General features: G+C 44.2%; 1 protein-coding gene across 2 annotated transcripts in view; it reads left to right on the forward strand.

The window, feature by feature from the left end:
* Window positions 1–23,743, forward strand: part of TNFAIP8 (TNF alpha induced protein 8) — a 48,387-nt gene that overhangs the window by 574 nt on the left and 24,070 nt on the right. The gene's annotated exons all lie outside the window — the stretch shown is intronic.

Below are 23,743 nucleotides of genomic sequence, written 5' to 3' on the forward strand. Positions count from 1 at the left end.
ATACCCCGCCCATCTGGCTGGGCCTCCCCAGCCACTCTGGGCGGCTTCCATAAAAACCAAAAATACAATAAAATATCACACGTTAAAAACTTCCCTGAACAGGGCTGCCTTAAGATGTCTCCTGAATGTCAGGTAGTTGTTTATCGCTTTGACATCCGCTGGAAGGGCGTTCCACAGGGCGGGCGCCACTACCGAGAAGGCCCTCTGCCTGGTTCCCTGTAGCTTTGCTTCTCGCAATGAGGGAACCGCCAGAAGGCCCTTGGCACGGGACCTCAGTGTCCAGGCAGAACGATGGGGGTGGAGACGCTCCTTCAGGTATACTGGACCGAGGCCGTTTCCCTATCAGCATGACATAATAGTCATGCTGATAGGGAAACATAGCAGCCAACTCCTAGGAGCCAGGACCCCTTCCCCCCTCCCCAAATAAAATATTTGAGGGGCCAGCCCCTCCCCCAAAGTTGATGGACATTGCCATTCAAATTGTGTGTTTGTGTGTGTGTTGCACCATGTGACCAACTGTGCCAGGCAGGGCTTATATTGATTGATTGAGTGATTGAATTTATATACCTCCCTATACCCGTAGGTCACAGGGCAGTTCACAGATATTATTATTTATTGAATTTATATGCAATATATACCTGCACCCCCATTATTATTATTATTATTCATATACTGCCCTATACCCAGAGGTCTCAGGGCAGTTCACAGATATTATTATTTATTGAATTTATATGCAATATATATCTGTCCCCTATTGGCACCCCAGTTGGAATACCAAGGAGAAGTAGGACTGCAAAAAAGGGGGTGTGAGATGGAAAGCTGGAAACCTTACAAGCTGAGACTCTTCATCTCAGGGGTCGTGGGCAAAATATTCCTGCACTGCAGGGGATTAAACTAGATGACCCTCATGGTCCCTTCCAACTCTATGATTCTGCAAACTCCTCTTTTTTGGAGGGCGGGCGGGGGAGAGAATAAGACGCTGTTGCTCCTGCAATCCCATTGAGCAGTTGGGATTATTGGAAGGGGCGCCTCTTGTTGAAGTTGACTGTCTCCCCAACTCTCACAGGTTGGGTGGCTGGGTCAGCGTGTGTAGCTGTGAAAGGCATATTGCGGCGGCTGCTCTGGAATTTCTAGAGGCTTGCAGTCGCAGAGCCCTTTCTATTCTTTTCTCTTCCTTTTTCTGGGTTCATTGTGGAGCTGGCCTTTAAAAACACACACATACACACCACCTGAATGGTGGGTTTACTTCTAGCCTGTTGTTCAGTGTGCTTAGAGAGGCTTCTAAGTGTGGCTGTAGAGGTCGCTAGGATCTAAGCAACTGCACTGTGTAAGCAGGACTGCAGCCTTAAATATTTAATGTTAAATATATATTAAATGTACATTGTTAAGGCTATTTAAGACAAATGGATACCAATTTAAAAGCTTCGGGGGTTGCCATTCTGTGCTGTACTATCTGTCCTGCCTGCTGCATTTGTACACGCAAGGCAGTTCAAAAGACAGTTGCCAAATAATAAGAAGGGCCGTGGCTCAGTGTTAGAGCAAAGCTCCTAAATTGCATCTCTGGCATTTAATGGTAAAGCTGGGATAATCCCTGTCTCAGACCCCAGAGAACTGCTGCTCCCAATCAGTGTAAATAATACTGAGCTAGATGGACCAGTGGTTCGAATTGATTTAAGGCAGCTTCCCATGCAAATAAATGCAGCCTTTATATCGACCAGGGATGCGGGTGGCGCTGTGGGTTAAACCACAGAGCCTAGGACTTGCCAATCAGAAGGTTGGCGGTTCGAATCCCTGTGACGGGGTGAGCTCCCGTTGCTCGGTCCCTTCTCCTGCCAACCTAGCAGTTCGAAAGCACAGCAGAGTGCAAGTAGATAAATAGGTACTTGTGCTCCGGCGAGAAGGTAAATGGCATTTCTGTGCGCTGCTCTGGTTCGCCAGAAGTGGCTTAGTCATGCTGGCCACATGACCCGGAAGCTGTACGCCTGCTCCCTCGGCCAATAAAGCGAGATGAGCACCACAACCCCAGAGTCGGCCGCGACTGGACCTAATGGTCAGGGGTCCCTTTACCTTTACCTTTATATATTGACCATCCCCAACTTGCAGTTCAAGCTCCCATTATCTTTGACTGTTGGCTTTGCTGGCTGAGGCTGATGTTTTGGCAGCCCAAAACCCCTGGAGGGCACCAAGTTTTGGGAGGCTTCTGCGGCTTATATACTAGGGATCCTGCAGATGTTGTTAAACCCCCCAACTCACATCAGTCCCAGCCAGCATGGCCAGTGATCAGTGATGATGGAAATAGCTCAGCAACACCAGGAAAGGCACATCTTCCCCATGTCTGCTATATATGCAAGGTGTGTGTGTATGAGAAGAAAGGAAACAAATGCCTTGGGTTTTTTATGGGTGCAATTAGAAATTTACATATTCTGTCAAAATAAACTGCATTTTGATTTCTAATTTGAGCAAGCCTAAAAGCAGGAAACAATATTAACCTATTCTAGGAATTAGACAATAATGCATATTATTGATTAACCTCCCGAGAACAATGATTGTTCAAATTAAATTACTGCTGTGAAACTGTAAAAAGAAAAAAGGCATGATCATAATGCTTGACACATGGCGGTGTTTTAATGATCAAGTTTCTAGAATGCGAGAAATATTAAGTTTGATGGTGATTGTAACCAAAGTGTTTATTTCATGGGTTTCTGCCATGGGGAAACGGGGGGAAATAGAAGTAGAAGATACAGGTGTATCTTGCTTCATTCGTCAAAATATATTTGCTTGAGTTGTTCGGAAAGAAGATAAAAAGTAGATTAAAAAATTGAATAAGTGTATGTGCATATGCATGCACACATCTGTTATACATTGTATAACATGTTTTGGGTGATGTGGCTAAACCAGATTTCTCTGGTCAATGTTTTCCATTTGTAAGCAAACTAAGGTGACCAATGTAATCATTATTTGCTTTTCCTGCCATCTAAAGCAAATATTTGCTTTTTAATAGGTATATACTTGATACACCTGCTTTGTATGTATAATGTGTATTTGGTTGGGTGTAGTGCAGGAAGAATAGGACATGCATCCTGAGTTTGGCAATGATTCAAGTTTGTTCTGGTAGATACTTCAGAACAATCTTGTCTTGCACCTTGTACCAGACTCCTGCCTTAAACATCAGTGAAAGCACCCACATTAGAACCAAAAATCCTGCGTAGGCCCAAATTATGTTTCCCTGCATGCCAGTAATCCAGAGCTCTGTATTTTCTTCACTTAAAAATAAAATAATGGGAAAAGAGTAGGTACTGATACTCCATATTCTTTGTCAAGGAAAGCTAAATTCTGTGAGAGTGCAATTTTTTATACATTTGATTTGTGTATATTACCTTGCTTCCACTAGTTAGTGGAGGGACAAAACATTATATAAGCCTATTGGTAACCAGAAATCTTGCTCACTGCTCTCTCATACCAGAGGTTTCACTAGGCATTGTCCTTACTGTTTCTAAAAAGAAAAAAAAGATTTTCAGGATGCCCAATTTTATATTCCAGTATGTATGTATGTATGTATGTATGTATGTATGTATGTAAATTTCTATACTGCCCTTTTCCCAAAGGTCACAGGGCAGTTTAAAATATAAAAACACAAAAATATATACCATAGTAACAAACAAAAATCATACCCCCAGTATTAGCATTCCAGTACCCATCTCTGTACTTGTGAAATCTGATTTGTGAACTACCTGGATCTTTTAAGGACAATTCAAGAAAGAAAAAGACTTGGGGCAATGTAATGTGTGGCAATTGTAAGGTAGGCAAACATTCCAGTAATACAGGTTGAGGAGTTTCTGGCCCACTGCTTAGGGAAGAAGAAATGTCTGGAAAGGGTGTGAACAGCCTTATTTGTATTTGAGATACGGGTAGCAATCATTCAGAAATCAGATTGAAGTTTTGCAAGATTTGGATAGATTGGAATAATTTCTGAAATAGGATGTTGACAGGAGACAGTTCAGCCCTGGTTGTAAGTTCAGCAACTACTAAGAGCACTGTGATTAGAAATTTCCTCTCTTTTGGAGCCCTGTTTGGGGGCGAACTGTAGAAAGGAGCCTGGTCTACCCGAGTAGACTCCCTCTCAGACTTAAAACCATGATTGTGCAGCAAGACTGTGCACTGAGAACAGGCTCCTCCACAGACATGTCCCTGCAGCAAGTGGATGATGGGGCTAGGTTGGTAGGGATACTGGTACAAGGCCAATGGGTGCAGCCTCTCATCTGAATGTTATTCTCATGAAGATTAATTCCAAATAGGGCTGCAGGGTGTTGATGGCTATCTCAGGGACATGGGTTCAAGCCCCAGTTTGGGCCCCCTTGCAGGGGATTGGACTCAATGACTCTCATGGTTCCTTCCTACTCTACAATTCTATGTTCTTGCCTGATCAACAAATCTATGGCTTAACACTCCCACAATTTGAGGCAATGTTCGGTCTAGTTGTCTTTCCAGCGACCATCTGGACAGCTCTCCTGACTGTTGAAGGAAGTAGGTAGCATACTTCCCTATACCAGTATACTCTTCAGAAAAAGTCTTTCAGTTACTGTTGGAATTTCTGCCTTTACAACAGCAGTGATTAATTTGGAAACCACATAATATTCAGCAGCAAATGTGTATTTGCTTCCATAGTGTGCATGTGACATGGAACTTGGGTCTTATATAAAGCCATGGGTGTTCATGCCATGTACATTTGTAACCCTTTTGTGTATTTGTAAAATATTTTAGTATGTTAAGCAGCCGTTAGCAGTCCTAGTGTATTCCAAGGTCTATTATCCTTACCACATGAACTTGCACACATAATTCTACATGCCACTGCCCAAAATGTGGTGAAGGGAGGAAAGTAAAATCTAAAATACATTACCATGATTTTAATAAGAATTGTATTTCCGGAGAGCTTGTTACAAGGACAAATGGGTTTGGAAAGGTTATTGATTTTTCGCTTCAATGGGGAGAAAATGAACAATGACAGATAGGTCAATACTCTTATGCTGGTGAAACTCCATGTACATCATGTAGTAAGGAATTTGATAGGAAGCATTACCTTTAAGTTGTCCTTGGTAAGGAAGTTGATCTCATTTGAGGAACTGTATCCTTTGTTTTCAAAGGCTAAACTAGATGTGACTATGGCAGCCGCACCATTCACATATCTGTTCCATTTTTGTATTTTCAAAAAGCACGATGTGGGTAATATTTAACATCAAAAAGAGTTGTATAGCTGACAGCTATACCCTCACATGCCTTATCTTCCCATGGCCCACTGCTAAGAGCCCTTTCCCCCCAACCTGGTGCGCTTCTAGCGTTCAGATGGTAAGCCCCTGGAGGGTGAGTGGGAGAAGATTCAGTTGTCTTTACATGTGTACTGTACACTTTTTGCTGTAAATGTTAGCTCCCAGGTGATGTGCATAAACAACAAAAATGGATCTAACAAAAGCACTCTACAAGAAAAGAAAATACAAAAACCAATAAATTTAAACAGTAACAGAAAACATTGAATACGAAGACAAAGTTAAAACCTCCAGTGTCAAGTTAAAATTCATTAAAAGCCATGCTGCCTTAAAATACGTACGCTATGTGTATGATGTAAACCAGGTTTTTCTTCACATGTGTAAAGGCACTTCCTGTGTATACGTGTTCATTCGTCTCAACACAATGTAGGATAGCAGAATTCTTGGGCAAAATCTCCTATATGAATGGTACTACAAAATACTATGAAGTACAGAAGATTCTTTGTTTACTTCATTTTCCATTCTTCTGCATGCGCCTATGCGCTGTACCATCTGGCACCTGCAGGCCAGAAGATTGGATCTTGCTTCTGTTTGGGAGGAACAGCACCTTCATTTAGCAAGGTGGAACCCAGGAACTGTGCAGAAAGCCTAAAGTGTTTGGCTGTTTCCCAACGTAATCATCATACACCCTCTTATTAAATGGTTAGCGTTAAAGAAATTTCTTCCTTACATGAACATAATTGCTAAGTTCTTGTTCACAGCTTAGACTTTCAAGATGTTGAAAAGACAAGAGTGATGGGAGCGAGGAAACTTTACATCTGTAACCTGTGCTTATCTGGGCACCTTCTTAGTGCATCTTCTCTGGGCACCAAGGAGTGTTTGGAGGTAACGAGACTCTTTCTTGGTGCTGTTTCAAGAGGTGCTTGCTGGTGGCTTCTTCAGCTACTGCGTTCATTTAAAATGCTATTATGGAGCAAGCTCTATGTGTAGCCTGTAGGTTTTGGCTAAAACTCTCCCCATCATTGATCATTGGAAACTGGCCAAAGCCTGTTGTTGTGACATTCATCCACAAGTCACCAACTTGTTTAGACCAATGGGCACATTCAGATTTTTCAGTGAGATCCATGGGCAGTATATTCACTAGCCACACAAGTCGGAAATTACTACACACAGATCTTGCCATAAGGCAAGCAGGTAATATTAACACGGTTAAAGGGCACATTACAGCCAGCCAAAAGCACTTAAGAGTATGAAAGCATGATGATGTGTAGCCTAGGAATGAGGGAGGCATCATCTGGGAAGAATCCAGAGGGCTGAATAGAGAGGCCTAGGAGGCTGATTTTGGTCCAGGGTCCCCCACCTCATCCTAAATGATCCTAGCCACCTGCCTTTGGTACTAGGGGAGGCTTCACTTAGCAGTGTGGGGTGCACTGGTGCTTTTCTTTTCCTTAGTATGACTAAACATATAGCTGCATTCCCCCCCCCCATTGTTGACTTTTATATTAAATTTGAATTTTCCACCTGAATGTTAATGGTGCTGTATATAAGATGGAGGAAAAACAAAAATATAATTTTCATTAGAGAAACATGAATCGTAGAGACAAGTGGAATACATTTTCATAATGGTGTCTGTATTTCATATTGTCTTCTAATCTTCTGTCTACACTTACAGCAGTGCAAATAGGGCTTTCTTTGCATAGCTCCTTATTTTGATTTGCATAGCAGGTTCTGGAACTAGTTTGTGGATGAGCTGCACAAATGAATTAAGCATATAATTCAATTGGTATATGCAAAGAGAGTTAGTGGAAGGCCTTCATTCTGAATATGGAAGAGGCCTTTGTCTAAACTGAACATGGTATGGTGGTAGCAAAAGAAGAATACCATTTCATGAATGAGATAAGTTACTGGACATTAAGGTTTGACTTTGTTAATATAGAGCACTTTATTTTCATCATCTGATACTGGTGAGTGGCAAGAAGCTTAACCAAGCTATAGAAGTATATAACACTAAGCCATGGTTTGTTAAACTATGGCTTTTTTCATCATCTGTACTCTGCCCAGAGGCTTAACTATGGTTTATTAATGTCCAGCGAACTGCAGTATGAAGCAATAGTTTGTTCTTAAGAACAAACTTTGACTATGTTTTAACAATGGCTTGGTGTTCTGTCCTTAACAATGATTTGTTTGCTGCCTTGCCAAGTTCACTTGCTGCTCCAAGATCCTGTGCAATGGAGCTACCACAACACCACCCAGTGCAGGATGAAAGTGAGTGCCTTCAAAAAGAAGTCAAGAAAATTGCCACACGAAATACTCAGTTGTATTCCTTTGTATTCCAATACCATGGTGATTCCTTTCTATGATAAGCTGGCAGCCATCCTTTTAAGACCAGAGAGCCGTATGTCCTTTAGCATACTGCCCTCTGGATGCTTTGGACTAAAACTCCTAGCATGACTCCAAAGTAGCAAAGTTTTCAGTTTATTGAATGAGCCTGGGAAGCAAAATAGTGCCACATCCAAGGGTGGATTGATGCTCTGCACCATGGAGGCCATGTGCTGAAGAGCAGGGGCAGGGCAGAGGCAGTAGACTAGTGGCAAAATTGGCATTGCCACATTTCAACTAGGAAAGACAGCAAGGCCCCTAAGAGCAAAAGAAAGCTTGTTAGTACCCTGGAGAGCTCACTTTGGCCAGTACTGACTAGGATTCTCTCTGGGAGAGCTGTGGTCTCAGTAGTATGCTGATGCCTTTTAAGGACTCCTGAAGGCTGGCTGGCCTAACCCACCACATAGCCCCTATTTCCTCTGATGAGCTGTTCTTAAAGGACCATTGTCTTTTTCTGTAACCACTGGCTTCTATGACATGGAGGTGGTGAGGGATGATTTAGAGGGGCATCAACTGAGCTGGAGGGGTCCAGGGGTCGGAGAACACAGAAGATAATTGGGAGGCTGCAGTAGGAATGGGGTGTGGGCTTACCCTCTTTTTACCTGTTAGAAAATGGAGTGTGGAGAAGTGAGGAGCACTGAATTTTACATTATTCAAAATAATGGGTCAAATACCGGTACTTCTGAGCTTTAAAGGACAATAAAGACATTCATATTTTTTAGCATTTTATAACACACACACACACACACACACATATATATTATAAACTATGTAGTTTACTTAATAAAGAATACTTTATTAGACTAAAATATAATATATAAGAAAATAATACATAAATTAAAATAAATCTTCAAAGAATCAGGAAGCGATCAGCTGTGACAAAATGACATATTGTGTCTTTGTCCTTTCTTCTGCTCAGTTAATATATTTTCAGCTTAGTAGTAGATTTTCTTCATGTTTTCGCCTAGTATTTAATGCATCCATGTGCATATCAGTGTCTTTTCTTTGAATAATAGGGAAATAGCTTTGTGCTGCAGATGGAAATGGAGCTATTTGAATACTTAGTTAACACATAATAACCTAAAAGACAAACAAGTTAGGCTGACTTCTAGAAAGGTTTCCCAGAATAAATAGGCAAATAAGTAGTGAAGTTGTTGAAATAATTACATGAACTGTATGTGAAATAACATTTTGCCCCCTAGTCAAAAATTCACAAATGAATGGGGGAAATCACTGTGGTTTACATGCAGTATGGTTGCTCTAACAAAGGAAGGCTCTTTGATTCCAGCAGAGGTTGTTGTCAGCCAAAAAGGAAAGGAGGCTATTTTCACCAATTTGTACTCCTCCTCACACCATTTCCCATGCTGTTCTAAAGGAACTGCCAAACTTCTGGAGAAGGTTTTGGGAGGTGATCAGTGCTGCTAAAGGAAGGGTGAAAATCACATTCCTTCCACTTCTGCTGGAACAAAGAGTCTTCTGCCATGGTAGAAGCTTTCTGATTATTTTATGTTAGAGAGCGTTTGCCTTTATATTACATGTACTCCAGCTTTTGTGTAAGCTGCTACAAGTGGTCTGCACGTCAAGCACCCCTAATCCCCCTGGCTTTATGTTAGGCCTTGCGTTGTCCAGACCCTTGTTTATTTATTTATCTACTTTTGTTGATCGTGTTTTTCCACTGGCTGAAGCTGGAGGATAGTTTTTGCAGAGAGCTAAACTGGGAAAGGCAAACAATATAGAGCTTACCAGTGTGTATCTATGTATATGCCAGAGGGATGAACATCATCTATTGATACTAAGAGAAATGCTGTAGTTGCATACTTTCCAAATGAGGTCAGAGAAGCGAATCGTGCTTTCTCTCTTTGATTTTACTGCTCTGTAATTAGTGTTCTGCCCTCCATGTTGCCATTTGTCTGTCAGGTATTCCTTTAACATTTGAGTGTGTCTAGCACTTTTGCTATGCAGCTTTCGGCAAATACTGAAGATGCACCTCTTTACCCTGGTCTTTGACACCTTAGATGTGTATTTTCAGGACCCACCCTATTCATGCAACTGTGATTTGTTTTAAGTATTTATATGTCTGAATTTTATATTATTGCAGTAGCAGCCCTCCTAGACTTATTCGTGAAGGATGGGTAATAAATTACATAGTCTAGAAAAGTAGTATGCAAATAAAGTGACAGTGACCCAGTTTGAATGTCATGCTAAACCATGGTTTATTGTTATGTACTGTGCTTTTTAAGCAAAAAAGGTGCCTTTACTCACCATGAAATTGTTACAGTAAGTGCCACACTTTTAACATGGGGGGGGGGGAGAGATGTGGATACTGCGTACCCTTGAGTACCCACAGAAGAAATACTACTACTACTGCTACTACTACTAATAATTTATTTATACCCCGCCCATCTGGCTGGGTTTCCCCAACCACTCTGGGCGGCTTCCAACCAAATATTAAAAACAATACAGCATCAGACATTAAAAACTTACCCAAACAGGGCTAACTTCAGTTGTGTTTTAAAAGTAAAATAGTTGTTTATTGCCTTGACATCTTTTGGGAGGGTGTTCCACAGGGCAGGCACCACTACTGAGAAGGCCCTCTGCCTGCTTCCCTGTAACCTGTAAAAAAGCATGGGTTATGTACATGAGCTACAGCAAACTCCAGACTTCTTAGCTCTCCACCTCTCTTCCTGCCATATTGTTGGGTGAAGGAATTTAAGCAAGCCAACTTCATAATCCATAGCTTGTTAAACCATACTCCCCAGTTTGAAAGAGATGAGAAGTGATTGCTTTTAAAAAGTGAAACTAAAAGCTTCACATAAAGCAGTGTTTCCCAACCACTGTTCCGCGGCACACTAGTGTGCCGCGAGATGTTGCCTGGTGTGCCGCGGGAAAAATTAAAAAATGTGAAAGATTATTATTTTTTTAAGTCAAATTTTCGATTGGGGAGCCGTCACTAGATGACCCCTGGGGTTCCCTCCCTCCCTCCCGCTCTGCGCCTCCCTCCTCCTCCTCCTCCGGGGAGGCCCTTCCTGGCTCTCGGCCAAGGCTTGGCGGCTGCCACTCACTCACTCGCTCACCCACCCGTCCCTCCATCCCTGCACCCGGCCTCTCCCCCTCCGTCCCCGGCGCGGGGGCTGCCGGGATCCGTAGTCCCCTCGCCCTTGGGCTCCGCGCCCGCGCGGGGTGCGCGAACTACGTTTCCCAGCGTGGCCTGGCGGGCCGGGCGTTTTGTTTGAAGCGCTCTTCTCCCGGCCATGGAATGAGCGCAGCGGCGGCGGCCGGGCGGGCAGGGGCTCTTCCGCGCAGACCCCGCCCAGCCTGCCTGCGCCCCCGCGGAGATCGGGCGGCAGGATGGAGCCCAGGGATCCCCGCGGAGGCGGAGCGGCGGAGGCGGAGGCTGCCCCCCCGGGTAGGGCTGCGTCGGGGGGGTTTTATTTTTGCAATGCTGCATCCGCGCCGGAGGGGACGCATCGGACCGCGGGGAGACCCCTTGGCGGGCGTGCAAGGCAATGCATGCGTGCAGGCGTTGCATGGAGTGCAGTGCAATGCAATGGCAACGCGGCGCCCTGCATGCATGCATGCAACTTCCACCGACGCTCCGGACTTGGCAGGTGAGGGGGGTCCCCAGTGGGCGGCAGAGAGAGCCGGGAGGGCGAAGGGGAGCCGGGGGGAGAGCAGCGCTGCTCCCTGAGCCGAGCCCGGGGGGAAACTTCGGCGTCGTTGCGCCGGGTGTTGGAAGCGGAGGCTGGCGGGGGCCCCTCACCTGCAAAACCTGGTCGCCTCTCATATATTTCGTGCATTGCATTCATCGCCCGCTTTCTCCTCCAAGGAGCTCCCGGGGGCGCGCGTGGTTCTCCCCGTGTTATCCTCGCAACAACAGCCCTGCAAGGTGGGTCAGGCGAGTGGCCCAAGGGAGCACCCAGGGATTGTCCTGGCCAGGTGGGGTGATTTGAACCCTGCTCTCTGCCCGGTCTTCGTCCTCATTTAGCCCCCACATGTGCATGACTGTGCATGACTGAGCTTTTCCCCCCTCGTCTTGGCTATGGTGTGAGTCTGTGCTGTTAATTAATGGGGTTCTGCCTTCGGAGAAGATGAGCCAGCCCTCAAGGAGGTGATTATGTAATTTGCTAGCAATTCATGTCCCTCCCAGCGTGACGCTGCGCGCTGACGTCACAGGGCTGTAGCGTGGTGTGCCTCGAGATTTTTTTCATGAAACAAGTGTGCCTTTGCCCAAAAAAGGTTGGGAAACACTGACATAAAGCATAGGAACTTGGGAAGCTGTCTTAAACTGTGTCAGACCTATGGTTCATCCAGTTCAGTATAGTCCACACTGACTGCCAGCAGCTCTCTAAGGAGTTCAGAGTTCAGGTCTATCCCAGCCCTACCTGGAGATGCCAAGAATTGAGCTTGGGACTTTCTGTATGCTGAGCAAACACTCTACCACTGAACCTCTGAACCTCACTGTGGCTCATGTGTGATATATTGTGATGTGCAAATGTGGCCAATGAGAACCTTTTAGTAGGACCAGCATTCTAACTGGTCCTAATAAAGGTAGAGGCAAGCTTTTGTGTGTTTTCGACTCCTGACTTCAAATTAAGCTCAATATAAATAAGAGTTTGCAATGAGAAATGCATGAATAGTAAACTGTACTGGTTATTATTTCTGAACAATAACATAACACATAGGTGCCTATGTGTGTGGTTTGCATTTGTGTACAAAGTATAAGTCAAGAGATAACACCTCATTTGTAAGAACATGAACTCCGCAGCATAACTTAACATTTTGCAGTTAATATCTCAATTTGTTTGCTTGAATGCTCAGTGACCCAAATGCCCCTCCCCTGTTAATGGGCCAGTGTGTGTGTTAGTGCTCAAAAGACCACTAAAATCCAAATGTTATAATGCAACAATTCTAGTGTTGCTCTTTTTTGTTGTTGAATCATTGTACTTTAAGGAACACTTTTATAGCAGGATCCTTGAAATCATTAGATGAGCTTACAAAACACATCACTCCTCTATGTTTTCACTCCTCTCTTTCCTGTGTTCTTAAGAGTCTTTATGACTCTCCCTTTTAATGTTTTCAGAATTCACTCTGTGACTATTAGATGTTTGAGCAGTGATACTACGGGAACACCCATGTTGTAACATGACTCATATTTGTTCTTATTTGTAAGGCTTAAATTCAGTTGTGTCATTCCTACTACTTGGGATGCATTTGCTTATTGTTGTTGAGCAAGAACTGTGATTGCATTCCAGCTTACTATATCAGTTTCCACTTAAGATAAATGCCATGGTCATGGTTGCATCAATACTAGGCTGTTCTCTAACTGGGAACAATCAAATATTGCATCTTATCACTAGGTATATAATTCTGCAGAATAATTTAGAATAATGTTTCATCTCAATCCAGATAATATGGAAATGTTGACAAAGTTTCATCAGTTTGATCAGAGATTTGCCTGTTCTGTTCACACTCTCTCCACTTTTAATGATAACGTATGCAGCTTGTGTTTGCTTCTAGATGTAGAATTGCTAAAGCTGAAGTGCCTTAAGTACTTCAGACTGATACACCAATGCACCAGCTGGTACAGTAGAAGGCAGAGTCTTCTGGCCTCTTCCATATATGCTTTGCTTCTTCCCAAGCCTTAAATGATTAGGGCTGAACAGTCAGGGTAGGGAAAGTTTTGTAGCTAGGCTGGGGCCAAGGATAGGGGATGGAAGTGAAACTTCCATCCCAATGATGATTGTAGATAGGGAGACATACAGAGGTGGGTGAAAGTATATAAGTGGGAGAGAAGGGCTAATTACATCAAACCCCTTTCCCCCTCTGCTTTGACTGCTGCACTTCAGAATCTGGGAGTGCCTATCAGCTGTTCTCGTGGCCTGGTGGTAGTGGTGGTGATGTTAAATGATGGGTCTGTCCAGAATAAAACATCCATCATCCAGAATTTGATCATGAAAGAGGGAGCTGGCTTGGCATATATAGCTGAGACCTGGGCAGATGAGTTTTTGTGGTGCTGGGGAAAGCTTTCACTGTAGTTTTAGGGGACTTCAGTATGCGTGCTTTTCACACAATTACTCCTCACCATCACTGTTAAGCATGTGTGTCACCTTGGTACTCCAGTGACCTGTTGATAATAAAACAGGAGGGCTACAGGCACTCCAAAATCTAGTGTCCAGACTTGAAATTTCATCCATCCCCATCCCTAGCTGCTTATGTGTATCTTCCTCTGTGAAATCACCTATGCATGAACAAAGGCTGTGTGTCTAACAAATATCTGAGAAGCATTGCGAGCCTGTTTAAAAAGTGATGAGTTTGAAATTCTGTGCTATACAGAAGCACAGTAAGGTAGCTTCCCTGAGGAGTTTTGAAGCTAAACATCTAGAAAAATAAGTACCACCTTCTATTTCTTTGTTGACTAAACATATACTTTGTTTGCTGCTCAGATGTATTTGTTTGCACTGTGCATAAGCTTTGTTACATGGCTATTGGAATAATCTGGTTTGAACAAGAAGAAAGCAGAATCCTAAGGTCAAATGTAACGGCTGCAAAATAGCTTTTCACTCTGGTTTTTAGCACACTTGGATTCAAACCATTTGGGATGAGGTATCAATACGAATAACAAACTTAGAAAGTCTATCAAACTATATATAGGAAAGACTTGATGAAATTTTGACTTTTCTTCTAATACTACTGTAGAGTAGTATTCAATGCTAGTCCTACTTTGAGTAGACCCATTGAAGTTAATATGCATGACTAATTTAGGTTCACTAATTTCCATAGGTGTGCTCTGGGAATGTTTTAGTTGAATGCAACCCATAGTAACTTGTGTCAAACTTATCTAATTCTTCTCTCCTGTATTTTAGTGAATGTGGCCATAAAATACATTAATATTTATGTTCATGGATTTGTGTGATTATGTGGATTGCCTCCAATAACCTTGTTGAAAATTAATCGTTTTAACTGATATAGTAAGAATATATACATATATACCTATACATATATATACCTATACATATATATATGTGTGTGTGTGTGTATAATGTGTGTGTGTGCGCGCGCGCATGCACACACCAAACGTGTAAAATTCTTGTGAAGTTTTAATGCTTCTAATGGTTGTGTTCCAACCAGCAGCAAACTTGTTCCTGTGTAAAAGGATATGGTTTCTTAGTGATGAAGTGCCATCTAGTGCCATGTTGATACAACTACATTTTCTAAAGCTTAAACCAAATTTAGAAGAATTCCTTAACTGGGGTCTGTTCACACAGTTTTAAACTGAGTTCAGATTACTGAATTATGCATTTATCTTGGGGGAAATAACTAGATCAAATCTGTAACATTAATTCTATCTAATTTCTTATGGAATTCACACACAGATACTAAGGTAAAGGTAAATGGGCCAGTCTTGCCAGATTCTAGGGTTGTGCGCTCATCTCACTCTATAGGCCGGGAGCCAGCACTGTCTGCAGACATTTCCGGGTCACGTGGCCAGCGTGACAAGCTGCATCTGGCGAGCCAGCGCAGCACACGGAATGCCATTTACCTTCCCGCTGGTAAGTGGTCCCTATTTATCTACTTGCACCCGGGGGTACTTTCGAACTGCTAGGCTGGCAGGCGCTGGGACCGAACGACGGGAGCGCACCCCACCGCGGGGATTCGAACCACCGACCATGCAATCGGCAAGTCCTAGGCGCTGAGGTTTTACCCACAGCGCCACCCGTGTCCCTACACAGATACTACTGCATGGCAAAACTCTTTTGAAGATAAAAGCAGGTTTTCAAGAGAGAGGCAGGTGCCATGTGTGTTTAAGGTTTTAAAATGAGTGAATGCAAAAAGTAGCTGCTTGCTTCCAAGCCATTATTAGATGTCTTCTGTGTTTTAGTATGCAGTTTAGATGACCTGTTTTGCATACATGCATTTCAAATGAACTTTCATGTCGCCTTATCACACATCTGTGGAAGGCAGGAACCAATTACGTTGGTTTTGAGCACATTAAAACCAATAGCTGTATGGGAATTCAACTTTCCCTTGAATAAAGCATCCTAAAAAATGTCTTCTTTTTTTTTAAAAACCCAGGAATTGTGAAGCTTCAAGTTCCTGTAGAACTCTTGCAGGGAGGTGGGACCGATTTGGATGGTCTGCCCCCGCCACTTAATGGATCCAAATGGTTTCCAAAGAGTGGTAGGGGATGTATCCATGTTGATGGCCTTTCAGCTGATTCCCTGGTTGCCCGCTGGAATGTGGAGTTAACCAAGGCTATTGACTGTTGGCTCCAAAGCGTGCTCTCCGGTTGCATGGAGCCCGGACAGCCCCATGATTTTCCAAGGATCTGAGGGCAATGAAACAATCACTGAGATGGCTAGAGTGCTGGTGGCAGATAACTCATTCTGAAGCTGACCAGACACAGGTTAGAGCTCAGTGTCGAGCCTACCAAATGGCGATAGCGACGGCGAAGAAGACTTTCTTCACTGCCTCTATTGCATCTGCAGAAAACAGCAGCAGGAGCCTCTTTCAGGTGGTTCACAATTTAGCGGAACCACCTGCTCCATCGGGGCCCAGTACGGGCCACATGATCTCCTGCAATGATTTTGCAAAGGTTTTTGCAAATAAAGTCGCTCAGATTCGGGAAGAGGTAGACTCCACCGTGGGAGCAGGGCCGGGGTGGGAGAGTGCTAGAGTCCTGTCTAGTCAAGTTGTGTTGGATCAATTCCAATCTGTTACCCCTGAGGATGTGGACAGGCTGCTTGGAAGAGTGAAACCAACCACCTGTCTCCTTGATCCTTGCCCATCCTGGTTTATAAAAGCTAGCTGGGAAGGGCTGGGTGATGGGCTTCGCGGGGTGGTGAATGCTTCTCTTTGTGAGGGAGCCTTCCCAGACCCGCTGAAAGAGGCAGTCATTAAACCACTTCTTAAAAAAAATATCTCTAGACCCGGTCAATATGGCCAACTATTACCCAGTCTCAAATATTCCATTCTGGGGCAAGGTGATTGAGTGAGTGGTTGCTGAACAACTCCAGGCACGCCTGGAAGAAGCGGACCATTTGGATCCCTTCCAGTTGGGATTCAGGCCTCATCATGGGACTGAAACTGCCTTGGTCGCACTGGTCTCCTGCGGGCTAGGGACAAAGGTGAGAGCTGTTTCCTAGTTCTGCTGGATCTCTCAGCAGCTTTTGATACCATCAACCATAACATCCTTCTGGACTGTCTAGAGGGGCTGGGAGCTGGGGGCACTGTTATACAGTTGTTCCGCTACTTCCTCCTGGGCTGTATTCAGAAAGTGGTGTTGGGGGATGAATATTCAGACCCCTGGGCTCTCACTTGTGGGGTGCCTCAGGGTTCTGTCCTCTCCCCCATGCTTTTCAACATCTACATGCAGCCGCTGGGAGAGATCATCAGGGGTTTGGGGCTGGGTGTTCATCAGTATGCGGATGATACCGAGCTCTACCTGCCTTTCAAATCAGAAACAGTGAAGGCGGTGAAGGTCCTGTGTGAGTGTCTTGAGGCAGTTGGCGGATGTATGGCGGCTAACAGATTGAGGTTGAATCCTGACAAGGCAGAACTACTGTTTTGGGGGCAGGTGTGGAGGACTCCCTGGTCCTGAATGGGGTAACTGTGCCCCTGAAGGACCAGGTGCGCAGCTTGGGAGTCATTTTGGACTCACAGCTGTCCATAGAGGCGCAGGTCAATTCTGTGTCCAGGGCAGCTGTTTACCAGCTCCTTCTGGTACACAGGCTGAGACCCTATCTGCCTGTGGACTGTCTTGCCAGAGTGGTGCATACTCTAGTTATCTCTCGCTTGGATTACTTCAATGCACTCTATGTGGGGCTACCTTTGAAGGTGACCCAGAAACTGCAACTAATCCAGAATGCAGCAGCTAGACTGGTGACTGGGAGCGGCCGCCGAGACCACATTACACCGGTCTTGAAAGATCTACATTGGCTCCCAGTATGTTTCCGAGCACAATTCAAAGTGTTGGTGCTGACCTTTAAAGCCCTAAACGGCCTCGGTCCAGTATACCTGAAGGAATGTCTCCATCTCCATCGTTCTGCCCGGACACTGAGGTCCAGTGCTGAGGGCCTTCCTGTGGTTCCCTCGCTGTGAGAAGCCAGGTTACAGGGAACCAGGCAGAGGGCCTTCTTGATAGTGTCACCTGCCCTGTGGAACGCCCTCCCACCAGATGTCAAAGAGAAGAACAACTACCAGACTTTTAGAAGACATCTGAAGGCAGCCCTGTTTAGGGAAGTTTGTAATGTTTAACAGACCACTGTATTTTAAAATTTTGTTGGAAGCTGCCCAGAGTGGTTGGGGAAACCCAGCCAGATGGGCGGGGTATAAATAATAAATTATTATGATTATTACTACTACACAAAATACTGAACCATAGGGCTTGTGAACCTTAGTAGGAACAGGGGCTGACATGTCATGGTCTGTTACTGTGCACTACAGTGTCAATGTATTGCCACTCTCAGCTACATTACTTACAGTGCAATCCTATACATGTATACTCAAGAAGCGCCTTGTGCCTGGCTACTTTCTGATACTGCCTGTGCATAGTGGAGAGTAGCTGGGTACACTTGCCCTGGGCCTTGAAAGGCTAAGCCAGCTGGGGAGGGGGGGGCCTGCCAGACTTAGGCTGTTGTGCCCATAACGCCCTATGCTTTCCAGCAAGAGTGAGGCTGTAGCATGCAAGGTTGGAGGCTAAGAAAGGGGGGAAAGTGAGAAAATGGGCAGTGTGGTTAACTGGCTTTGAAGGAAGGAAGGAGGGGCTGATGAAAGGAATGGATGGTTTGAGCTTCCTTTGAAGAGGGGGCATTAAATGAACTTAGGAGAAATCCAGTATTTATAAAATGAGTACTGATAAACTGGGAATAAAGGGGAAGCAGGGCGAGGGAAGATGTGAATGGAGGGATTAAAGAAACTGACAGTTTGTGGAGTGGGGAAAGGGTACAAATTAAAGGGGTGAAACGAGACGGGAAGATGAAGTTGTGGATGGGTAAAACTATTTTGAGGCGCATGTGAAAGTGAAAATATAAAAGCCATCTCTGCTTAGACACAGATCAGCAAATTCTGCCTAAAATAAAACATAAACCACCATTGGATGTGTTGGTTTCTGCTCTCTTCACTGTGCAGCAAAGTGCTTGTCACAAGACAATGTTTACATTCCACAGTCAGAGTACTGTTGGGTTTTCCCACGGGAATGGGAAGCTGGATGTGACGTACACTAGTTTCCTGTTTCTCTCCGTTCTCTTGTTCGTTAGTCCGAGGAGAAGGACGGTTGCTTCTCTGCTCCCGCAGAGGCAAGATGCATGTTTGTAATTTCTCTACAATGAACTGTAAATAAAGCAACTTAAAGCATGTGGCACGTACTATTCATCATTCCGTTGTGCAAAAGGACTCTGCTATATCAACATTTATGGTTCCGGGCCCAGAAAGACGTAAATCAAACTGAGGATTAAAGACTCCAGCGACCGAGTCGGAATGCCGGCAGAGGTACAGAGGAACGGATCGCGTTATCTGCTCTGCGCGTCGTGTTTGATTGATGAAGGTATGTGCTCATGCTGCCCGGAGCAGCCTGGCAGCCTGCCAGCTCCTTGTTTATGGTTTTATTGCTGGACTTTGAACTTTTAAAGCCGTTTTGCCGTGTTACAGGCAAGGCTCCAAAAGGCACAAGCTAACAGGCTTGGATGGCTGGGGAAATCGAAAGTACTTTTACAAGTGCTTTTGGCTGAAGCTGCAGGACTGTGACGCAGCTTGTTTCAAGCAGCAGAAAATGGCAAACGCAAAGCTGGTTAATGATTATGGGATTCCTAAGCTCAATAAGAATAATTACACAGAGTGGGTGTTATATGCAGAGGCAATTCTGCGGAAAGAAGGTCTGTTTAATGTTATTACAGACAACCCCCCAGCTCCAATTACAGCTGATTGGAATGCTAAGGATTCCAAAGCACGGGGAACGCTTACGTTGATAGTATCCCCAGAAGAGCTCTGTCTGTTGCGTGGAAAGACCACAGCCAAAGAAATTTGGAACTCTTTAAGAGAGGCTCACTTGAGGACAGAAGCTGGTTCCTCAATGCACTATTATGCAAAGCTGCATGATATGGCTATTGCTGAAGGTGGAGATGTGCGTAAACACCTGATGGAGATGCAGAATCTGAGACATGAGTTGCAACAGAGAGGACTCAACTTTCCAGAGGCTGTGTATTCCTTCATGATACTACATTCTTTGGGTCCAAGTTGGGAGTCCGTTGCCACTCAGATTGCTGTTCAACCAACTGCTCAGCTCACAGTAAACTATGTTACTGCCGTGATCCAGAATGAAGCAGATCGCCGGGGTGCTAGCTGCATGGGTAAGGGGGAGTCTTCACAGACGTCATCCCAGAATGCAGTGGAACCACCAGAGGGCGCCAAAGCTTTGAAGGCAGTGAAATGCTACTCGTGTGGACGTCTAGGCCATATGAAGAGGGAATGCAGATATCCCAAGGCCAAGACAGAGCAGCGCAGCGGAAGTTCATCGCGTGGAAAAGGCCAAAGCAAAGGCAAAGGTCCGGTGTCCAGGACAACGCAGCACAAGGCAATGGTCTCACGTTTCACTCCGAAGGTTGCAAAGGTCCAGAAGACGTCTAGATCTTTCTTCGTTGTTGATTCAGCAGCTACACACCACATGTGCAACGATAAGAGACTGTTCGTGTCTTTTACACCGCAGGAAGGTGCGATTCACCAGGCGGATGACCACACGATTCCCAGTCAAGGCTACGGAACTGTTGTTCTTCACAGTTTGGACTTAGAGATACATGATGTACTTTATGTTCCAGATGCCACACACAATCTTCTCAGTGTGATGCAGCTGAATGAACGGAACATTGACGTTTCCTTCAAGAACAAGAAATGCACCATCACAAAGAAAGACGATTATGTATTGCATGCTGAATGTGTTGATCGTTTGTTTGTTTTGTATTATGATGATGTTGTGCAGAATGATACTTGTTGCATTGCAGGTTCTAACAAAAGTTTGCATGCAGGATGTATTCATGATTTTCATCGAAAATTTGGTCATTTGCATTTTGAGGCAGTATCTAAAATGCCTACCTTGGTTGAAGGTATGACTATTAAACCCTGCAGGTACCACATGAAGTGCAAGGCATGCGCAGCAAACAAGGTGAAAATGGCTGCGAAAGGTAAGGTGTCTAGTAGGCAAGCTACAGAACCATACCAGGTTGTTCATGCTGATTTAGTTGGTCCACTATCGCCCTCTTTGGGTGGCAATAGGTTCTTCATGGTTCTCATTGATGCATTTTCCAGGTATATTTACGTGTACAATCTCAAGCAGAAATCAGAGGCTTTTCCAAGGTTCAAGGAATTCTGTGCTTGGTTGGAAAATGTGCATGGTAAGAAGATAAAAATTCTTTTCACAGATCGCGGGGGAGAATTCACTTCTCAGCAGTTTGAAGCTTTTCTGACTGAGAAAGGAATTCAACACGATTTGTCCAGTCCTCGCTCGCCATGGCAGAATGGACTTTGCGAAAGGGCAAATCAAACATTGCTTCAAGGGTTAAAAACCTTGCTGCATGATGCAAATCTTCCAGAGAGTTATTGGGCCGAAGCTCTCTCGTGTTTTCTTTACAGTTACAATCGCAGGTTATCATCAGCGATTGGTTGTACCCCCTATGAGAAGATGTTTGGCAAGAAACCATACATCAAACACATGAGAATTTTTGGTTCTGATATGTGGATTCATTCTCCACAAAGCTCCAAATTAGGCAAACGTGGTTTGCATGGTATTTTTCTAGGTTATCAGAAAGGTTCTTACAGAATAATGATGACTGACTCTAAGACAATAAGGCTCACAAGAAGTGTTGAGTACAATGCCAAGTGGGGGGAGAACGTGGGAATTTTTCAATGTTATCCTGATGACAGTGATGAGACTGAGGATAAGCAACAGCAACCCACACCCACTGATGAAGGTTCTGATTCTGAGTCTGAAACTGAATCGGATACTTCAGAGGATTTCAAGAGTGCGAAAGCCTCTATGCGACCCTCTGAAAGCTCTGATCAGGAATTGGAGGAACCATTGTTCACAATAGGTCATTTTTCTCCCAAGAAGGAAGAGGAGAGTGTTGAAGACCAAAGGCTGATTCGCAGGTCACAAAGAGCCACAAAAGGCAGACCTCCAAAGAGATTTGCTGATGAATATGCTAAGACAGCAGTAGCAGCTGTTAAAAGCTCCAAGAAGGTATTTGAACCTTCAAGTTTCCAAGAAATCCAGGATTTGGATTCTAAGGAAGCTGAGCCATGGTTAAATGCAATGAAGGCTGAGCTTGATTCCTTAGAAAAGAACAAAACTTGGGAGCTAGTTCCAGTAGTTCCAGGAATGAAACTGCTTGGAAGCAAATGGGTCTTCAAAGCAAAGACTGATCAAAATGGCAAGATAGTCAGACACAAAGCCAGATTGGTAGCCAGAGGTTTTGCACAGGTACCAGGTGAAGACTATCACGAGACCTACTCACCCACTGTGAGATATGAGAGCATTAGGCTTATGCTCAAGAAAGCTGCAGAGGAGAATCTACACATTAGTCACCACGATGTGAATACAGCATTTTTGTACGGATCTTTAGGTGAATCACTTTATATGCTTCCACCTGATGGCGTACAGGTAAAACAGGGATTTGTTTGTGCTCTGAAAAAGTCCCTTTATGGTCTCAAACAAAGTGCACGGTGTTGGCACACAAAACTCACTGAAGCATTGTTTTCTTTAGGTTTTCAGCAAGGGAAAGCTGATCCATGTGTATTTGTCAAAGAGGAGGGGCAAAAGAAACTGTACTGTTTGTTTTATGTTGATGATATTTTATTCTTTTGGAAAGATGTCACAATGTACAATAATGCCCTAGCTCAACTGAAAGAGCACTTTGACATGAAAGATCTTGGTGAGGTAAACAACTACCTATCTCTGGAAATAGAGAGAGATCAAAATGGTAACATTCTAGTACACCAGTCACGGAAAATTGCTGATGTATTAAGCAAACTGAACCTGATGGATGCTAACCCTGTAGATACACCGATGACAACAGGTTATCAGGTAGAAGACACTGAAGAAGCATTTTCTGACACTACACTGTACAGAAGTGTGCTAGGCAAGCTAAACTTCATTGCCAGATGTTCAAGACCTGACATTGCTGTTAGCTGTAATTTGCTAAGCAGACAAGTTAACAATCCTACTGTTAAGGATTGGAAAGCTCTGAAACGCATAGCACGCTATTTGAAAGGCACTATGCATTACAGACTGAGATTTAACAATCAGAAGTCTGGTGGTCTTGAGATTTTTGCAGATGCAAGTTTTGGAAGTGACACTACAGACAGGAAAAGTACGTCTGGAGTTTGCTACAGGTACAATCAGGGTCTATTTGATTGGTCATGTAAGAAGCAAACAACAATTAGCTTAAGTACTTGTGAAGCTGAATTGAATGCACTGTCTTATTCACTTAAGGATTGTGAATGGTTGTTACAATTGTGCAAAGACATGAAAATTCCTGTCAAATGTCCAATCCAGGTTTACCAGGACAACAAAGCATGTTTGGCTTTGCTGAATTCGGAAGGTTGTAAGCAAAGCACGAAACACTTGCAATTGAAGTTGCAACATGCTAGGGAACATATTCAGAAGAGACTCGTAACGGTGTCCTATATGCCAGGTAATGAAATTCCTGCTGATGTATTGTCCAAGATTGTGTCAAGGAATCAACACTGTACCTATGTACAGAAGTTGGGTTTGTACTGATATTGTACGAACACGCTGCCCAGTGATGTTCACGGAAAGGGGGAGGATGTTGGTTTCTGCTCTCTTCACTGTGCAGCAAAGTGCTTGTCACAAGACAATGTTTACATTCCACAGTCAGAGTACTGTTGGGTTTTCCCACGGGAATGGGAAGCTGGATGTGACGTACACTAGTTTCCTGTTTCTCTCCGTTCTCTTGTTCGTTAGTCCGAGGAGAAGGACGGTTGCTTCTCTGCTCCCGCAGAGGCAAGATGCATGTTTGTAATTTCTCTACAATGAACTGTAAATAAAGCAACTTAAAGCATGTGGCACGTACTATTCCTCATTCCGTTGTGCAAAA

This window comes from Podarcis vaucheri (genome assembly GCF_965113315.1).
Source record: "Podarcis vaucheri genome assembly, chromosome: 11".
Lineage (NCBI taxonomy): Eukaryota > Metazoa > Chordata > Lepidosauria > Squamata > Lacertidae > Podarcis > Podarcis vaucheri.